At 43.1% G+C, this 7851-nt stretch overlaps 1 pseudogene; it reads left to right on the forward strand.

Annotated features, from left to right (window-relative positions):
- The first annotated feature begins 4542 nt into the window (after window positions 1–4542).
- Window positions 4543–4661, forward strand: LOC133501590 (5S ribosomal RNA; annotated as a pseudogene).
- Window positions 4662–7851: the final 3190 nt, after the last annotated feature.

Below are 7851 nucleotides of genomic sequence, written 5' to 3' on the forward strand. Positions count from 1 at the left end.
ACCATGGCAAAACTTGATTTTATTTGTTGCGGTGAGGCAGTACCACTTGGTGACACCAAACAATAGTTCTCAAGCTGGGGGCTGCGAGCGGAGCCATAGCTTCGAGATCTGCAAGTTATAATGTTTCTCCATCCATCCATGCATCCATACATCAATTTTCTTAGCTGCTTATCCTCACGAGGGCTGCAGGGGTGCTGAAGCCAATCCCAGCTGTCATCGGGGAAGAGCCAGGCAGTGTACACTATGAACTGGTTGCCAGCCAATCGCAGGGCACATCGAGACAAACAGCCACACTCACAATCACACGGGGTACAATTTAGAGTGTCCAATTAATGTTGCACGTTTTTGGGATGTGGGAGGAAACTGGAGTGCCTAGAGAAAACCCACGCGGGCACGGGGAGAACATGCAAACTCCACACAGGGATATATATATATATATATATATAAAATGATAGCTGGAATAGAGAGGCTCCAGCACTCCCTGCACCCTTTGTGAGGATAAGCGGTGAAGAAAATGGATGGATATTATAGAGTTTTTAAACTCATCAATGTCTTTGTCCATTTTTTTATTTGAACGCTACCATCCATTATGTGCAATGTGCTTGTAGTATTTGGAATCGAAAAAGTGACCACCATCCCGGAGCGATTAGCTCTAAATTAATCTGAGACAGTCGCCACGGTGGATCATCTGGAAAGCATTGGCCTCACAATTCTGAGGTCCCGGGTTCAATCCCGGACCCGCTTTTGTGGAGATTGCATGTTCCCCCCCTGACTGCGTGGGTAATATCTAGGCACTCCGGTTTCCTTCCACATCCCAAAAAACATGCAACATTAATTTGACACTGTAGATTGCCCCTAGCTGTGATTGTGAGTGCAGCTGTTTGTCTCTATGTGCCCTGCAATTGGCTGGCAACCAGTTCAGGGTGTACCCCGCCTCCAACCTGTTGACAGCTGGGATGGGCTCCAGCAACTCCCATGACCCTTATGAGGATATGCGGCTAAGAAAGTGGATGGATGGATATTATCAATAAAGATTTAAAAACAAAAACAATACAGCAAATAGCTCATTCACTGCTCTAGATTTGTATATTGGTTAACTGGAATCTAAATTGCCCATAGGTGTTATTGTGAATGCGGCTGTTTGTCTCTATGTGGCCTGCGATTGGCTGGCAACCAGTTCAGGGTCTACCCTGCCTCCTGCCCGTTGACACCTGGGATAGGCTCCAGCATTCCTGTGATCCTTGTGAGGATAAGCAGCTAAGAAAATGGATGGATGGATAATTTGAGACAGTACACACTGCAGTATTTGTGGAGTCAACGGTGATCTATTTTTGATCAACATGCCACGTATGTGGATTGAAATGAATCCCAGACTGCCATTGTAGTAGAACTCCACTCCCTACCAGGCTTGCTTTCAATGCATGATGAAACTTGATCTCTCAGAAAACTTGAACTGTTTTTTGGGGGGGGGTTGTCTTTTTTTTTAATTAACTGCCGTCTTGCAGATGTTTAACAGCCTTGCTTATTTCACGGGCCTGTTGATCCTCCGCTCATCTGCTTCAAGCTTCACCGGGCGTTTTTTGCCATCCTTGAGTTATTTCTGCGAGTCTCCAGCACTCCAGCTCACTGCTCTTTTCTTCCAATCTGGCTCCTCCACTCCAGCCACTCCTCCCTTCTGCCTTTTCTTTTCCTTCCTCCTTCTGCCACTCCAAGAAAGAGTGAGAGGCATTTGGCAATGGGTCCGCACTGGATCATGGATGGTGGCAAAAATGGCAGCTTTTGCCTTCGCCGTCCCCCTTTCTCCACCTCCCTCGGCCGCCTCTTGAGAGAAGTAACCCAGATTTCAAAATGAATCGCCTCCTATTCCCCTCAATCTTTCCCTCTCCTCTCTCTCTTTCTTTCTCTCTCTCTCACCATCTTTTCATCCTCCTCTTTGTAAAAACAGGACCAATCTTGGAAAGAGAGCACCACCTCTCCATCTCGTCCTCCTCCTCACCCTGCCTCTGGGTTAACGGATATTTACAACTCCTGTCTTTGGTTTCGGGAAAGCTCGAATCACGGTCGTTCGCCGCTGTCTTGTTGAGAAAGCTTCCTCCTTATTTTAATTTATGCTGGCTCATTTCCTTTCCCCTTTTCGTCTTTTTTTCCCGTGTCTCCTCTTACGTTTTTCTTATCTCTGAAGTGACTATCTAGAGGGGCCTCGCTGGTGAGGTGAGGGTCGAGCAAGTGAAGAAACCCGTCGCTCAAGCCTTTCTTCAAAAATACTCATATTTTCAGGTATTGTCCAAACATATTTTGCATTATTAAACATGTAATAGCGCTGTCTCATTCCATCTTTCCTCCAGCATGCCATCACATTTCCAGACATGGCTTAGTGCTATGATCTAATTTCTCAATGTTTTTTTTCCCCAGCTCCCATTTGTAATGCAGGCATAACTCTCAGTTTCCGTTCTATATTTTCCAAAGTAGCTTCCTCTCCGTCCCCGCAGACACACAACAGACTATTTCAGTCAAAACTTCTCCTCCTAAAATGAGACTAACTGTTAATAAGGGCATGGCAGGAAGTGGATGAGAGGATCCGGATTCTAATATTGGAGCAGGTGGTGAGGGTGTTGTTGACATGGCAACAAGAGGTAACGTTGACATGGCGACCGGGCCGAGGGGTGGGGAGACGGAGATGTTAGGGATGCCATGAGAGCGTGTGTGTGTGTGTGTGTGTGTGTGTGTGTGTGTGTGTGTGTGTGTGTGTGTGTGTGTGTGTGTGAGAGAGAGAGAGAGAGAGAGAGAGGGATGGCAGACCGGACAGGCAGTATGTGGGACAGTTGTGTTAATTGTTTAGCGACCCAAAGTCTCTTAAGAGAGCTTTGCCACTGCGTGTGAATTAACCTCTGTCTCCTTCATTATGTCCTCTCGTTCCCTCCATGCCTGTCACTTTACAGTTAAAAATATACAGGGACAGTTTGTTTCCCTTTCAAATGACGGCCCATTTCAAGGAAACATGCATTTGTGCAGTAAATAGCACAAAGCAGTATGCGTGGTGTTCTCCTCCGCAAGTGTTGAATCGAAGCAACTGGACTCTTGTTGTTCGCTTAGGGTGTTTCACCTTGAATCCAAAGGCTTCTTCAGCTCTAATTTGTAAGAGTGGGTTCTCGCAATCCGTCTCTGGTGATTTGTTGTTGTTATTGTGCAAGACCACCTCCAAGGGACACACCCCACCAGAGACAAATACGAAGGACTTTATTCAAATTAGAACTGAAGCCTTTTGGGTTGAAGGTGAAACATCTTCAGAAGGGTCCACTTGCCTCAATTCAACCTTTGCTGCCTACCACGACATGGATGACTGAAAATGAATCCATACAGTCATCTTATTCTGCTCTCGCAAGTGACTCTTGTTTGATGTGCTTTTGATATATTTGAAGATTAAAGTTTTAACAGTATGCTACTCACAAAATCTTGGGCACATTTGGCTTTTGGGTAAAATTTCATGATGAATGTAAAATTCACTGTAACCCCGATGGGTGAACTTAATTTGAATTTTGAATGTACCGCTGTTAAATATTTCAGTACTTTCTGATTAACTTGCTGTTCTCTAATATGGAAGCCATACTTTTTTTCTTCACGTCTTAGTTGTAACCTTTCAATGCTTAATGACGCTGGGTACTCATGTCTTTAAATCCAAAGTCGTATTTTGTCATTGTGGGTGTTTGATTGTTGTAATAGAGTGGCTCCGACTACTGTTTTATATACTTGGCCAATACTGTAAATATGATCCTGATTCTGCCTATATGTCTGTTGTAAATTGCTCATGACATTCTTTGACACTCACTTATCACAGAAATCATTCTATACAATCTCGCAAGGGTAAGGTACTGATGTTCATTTGTTAGGTGTCATTGTCTCGTGATGTAAAGAAGTGACTAGGAAAATGACTATTCTAATTGCAATTAATGGACGCTTCGACATAAATTGATACTATTAACTTCTGACTGTCATGTAAATGGGTAGTTACATGGAAAACGTGTTGAAACTCAAAACTGAGTTGAGGCTGAACATCAGGTAAGGCAATTGAGACCATTTTATAGTTTACAATGCCACTCTGGAGGCAATTAAGGGCTCAGTGTCTTGTCCAACGGCCCTTCAACAGCAGACAGTTGGAACTGAAACCACTCTATGGTCAGTGGACAACCTTTGTCTTTGAAAAGTACAAACACTTGATACCATATCGAAACTCCCAAGATATATCCACCATACTACATCCAGTACATAACAACCCTAGGTTACCTCACCTTGGAGGAGAGAAGTTATTTTCCAGTCAGATGGCAGACCAGTAGCTATTCGGAGTGAAAACTGTTAGGCCAGATGCCCTTACTATCGGAAATGCTTCATGCATTGCGGCGCAAGGTCCATTGAACCAAGATTTATTGGTTCATTCCGTATCTTGTGAATTTTGCCATTTTGCACCTTGTTACACAGCAACAAGTTATTTCAAAAGTAATGAAAGGTGCATAGAAACATTTAAAGAATTTAATTCAAGTTCACTTGGCTTACAGCCAGGCTACCCTGAGAACGCCCGATCTCATCAGATCTCGGAAGCTAAGCGGGTTTGGCCCTGGTTCGTACTTGGATGGGAGACCGCCCGGGAACACCAGGTGCTGTAAGCTTCTCTCCCCGGTTTAATGCAGACGGGTTGCGTCAGGAAAGGCATCCAACATAAAACTCTGCCAGACAAATAGGCGTTCATCTAAGAAGACATGCTGTGGCGACCCCTAACGGGGCAAGCCGAAAGGCAAAGAAGAAGAATTCAAGTTTACCTGTTAAGGTTTTCTAGTGCATTTTAGGTACATCCTGAAATTTCCCTCAAAACCCCAACATCCATAACATATTGAAAGTATGAAAAGATAAAGGGAAGAATCTTACAATGTGTTATTTTGGACAAACGGTAAGGAGCCTCAGTAGTGTGCGGAAGAACCATATCCACAGCGACAACAGCCTGTCACCTCATCTGCAGGCTGGTCACACACCGCTGTGCGATGACATTCCACTCCTCAATCAGACTCGTCACAACGACGTGCCCGTGTGGGTCACTCCAGCACAAACAGCGTGACGGAGGTGTTCATTGGTTTGAGGTCAGGACTGTTGGCAGGCCATTCCGTGCTTTGTACTCCAAACTGTGAAGGGTTTTATCTGCTAAACACATCTCTGCAGAGGTGAGCGATGTCATCTTGGAAGAGGGAATTCAGTCCCAGACTGTGGCGATAGGAGAGTGCCTTCAATGTTGGCAAGCCTCACTTCTCCAGCGACGTAGATGCCGTCCCACATTATCACACCGCCCCCAACTAAAAGTGTTACACTATTGGCGCTGGCGTAGCAAGGATTTGGCACATTTTGCAATGGCCAGTGCAAATAATCAGCCCGTCATTACACAAATGTATTTTTCATCCAATTGGAGGAACTGAAAACGTGTTCCAAAGGGATGAGACTCAGATTTTCAAACTATTTATTAGTGTTCATTTGGTGCCAGAATATACAAAAAATACAACCTGATGGCTTCTCTAAGTATCTGTCCAATTCTCCTTATGCGACATCACATATGCAAACAAGAACAGGCCGTTCCACACATCTGACTTTGTCGTAAAAAAAAGGGATAATATAATCTCCGAGAGAGAAACTGGAAAAAGGTCTACTTTGTACTTTATCCTCACATAAAAACAAAAGGTATACGGGGTTATAATTAACATGAAACAAATTTTAAGTGCAAAGTTATGCATTAAAATTTGGCTACTCACCTATACTTGTTTGCCAACAATGACACCCATATCAGTTTCTATCAATTATTACTAAACCTTTCTCCACATTTCAAAAATAAAGATATACAATTAAAATGTTTTTGTCAAGAATCAACAGGTGGGACACAATCGTGAACTGGAGTGAAATTTATTGGATATTTTAAACTTTTCCAACAAATAAAAAACTGAAAAGTGGAGAGTGCAATATTATTCGGCTCCCTTGCATTGATACTTTGTAGCGCCACTTTTTGCTGCAATTACAGCTGCAAGTCGCTTTGGGTATGTCTTATCAGTTTTACACATCGAGGGGATGAAGTTCTTGCCCATTCTTCCTTGCAAAACAGCTCAAGCTCAGTGAGGTTGAATGGAGACCATTTGTGAACGGCAGTCTTTAGCTCTGCCCACAGATTCTCGATTGAATTCAGGTCTGGACTTTGACTTGGCCATTCTAACACCTGGATACATTTATTTGGGAACCATTCCATTGTGGATTTGGCTTTATGTTTTGGATGATTGTCCTGTTGGAAGATAAATCTCTGTCACAGTCTCAGGTCTTTTGCAGACTCCAACAAGTTTTCTTCCAGAATGCTCCTGTATTTGGCTCCATTCATCTTCCCTGTCCCTGCTGAAGAAAAGCAGACCCAAACCACGAGGCTGCCACCACCATGTTTGACAGTTGGGATGGTGTGTTCAGGGTGATGAGCTGTGTTGCTTTTATCCCAAACATATCGCTTTGCATCGTGGCCAAAAAGTTCTATTTTGGTTTCATCTGACCAGACCACCTTCTTCCACATGTTTGGTGGCTCATGGCAAACTTTAAATGAGACTTTTTATGGATATCTTTGGGAAATGGCTCTCTTCTTGCCACTCTTCCATAAAGGCCAGATTTGTGCGGTGTACGACTGATTGTTGTCCTATGGACAGAGTCTCGCGCTTCAGCTTTAGATCTCTGCAGTTCATCCAGAGTGATCATGGGCCTCTTGGCTGCATCTCTGATCAGTCTTATCCTTGTTCAAGGTGAAAGTTTAGAGGGACGGCCGGGTCTTGGTAAATTTGCAGTGGTCTGGTACTTTCAATATGATTGCTTGCACAGTGCTCCATGAGATGTTTAAAGCTTAGGAAATCTTTTTGTATCCCAATCCGGCTTTAAACTTCTTCACAACAGTATGCCTGGTGTGTTCCTTGGTCTTCATGATGCTCTCTGTACTTTAAACAGAACCCTGAGACTATCATAGGGCAGGTGCATTTATATATAGACTTGATTACACACAAGTGGATTCTGTTTATCGTCATCAGTCAACATTGGATCATTCAGAGGTCTTCACTGAACCTCTGGAGTGAGTTTGCTGCACTGAAAATAAAGGGCCCGAATAATATTGCACGCCCCACTTTTCAGTTTTTTATTTGTTAAAAAAGTATAAAATATCCAATAAATTTCATTCAACTTCACGATTGTGTCCTACTTGTTGCTGCTTCTTGGCAAAAGAAATTTAATTTTACATTTTAATGTTGGGAGCCTGAAATGTGGCGAAAGGTTGAAAAGTTCAAGGGGGCTGAATCCTTTCACATGGGACTGTATATAGCTAAATACAGAATAGCAGAGTAAATCATGAGGCTGTACTATTTTGCAAATGATGGCAATAACATTGTGGGGAAAACCGCTGTCTTTAAAAGATATGATTCTAATCTATAATTAAGGCGAGACATCCATTTTGACAAAAAACAAGTTATTAGACAGATTCAGTAGTAGATGTTTGAATGACTTGTTTTGTTGTTGTTTTTAGTTATTAACTTCCGCAGAATAAATGTGGTCATTGGTCTTCTGGAGACATCGTGATGGGAGTACATGGAGGAGGATAGTGAGAGGTCAAAATCATCATAAAGTACTTACTGTATGTAATAATGATTTCACACTTGGGTAACAATACTGCACTCCGCTTCACCTCTACTAAATCTTAGAAACAGCTCTCAGCATGATGCCGTGCCCTTCTACACCACTACTAACTGCAACCTCTTTGCGCCATCAATACAAATTCGTTTCCATTGTCGCACTTTCCATCCCTTG

This window comes from Syngnathoides biaculeatus, chromosome 5, assembly GCF_019802595.1.
Source record: "Syngnathoides biaculeatus isolate LvHL_M chromosome 5, ASM1980259v1, whole genome shotgun sequence".
NCBI classification, from domain to species: Eukaryota; Metazoa; Chordata; class Actinopteri; order Syngnathiformes; family Syngnathidae; genus Syngnathoides; species Syngnathoides biaculeatus.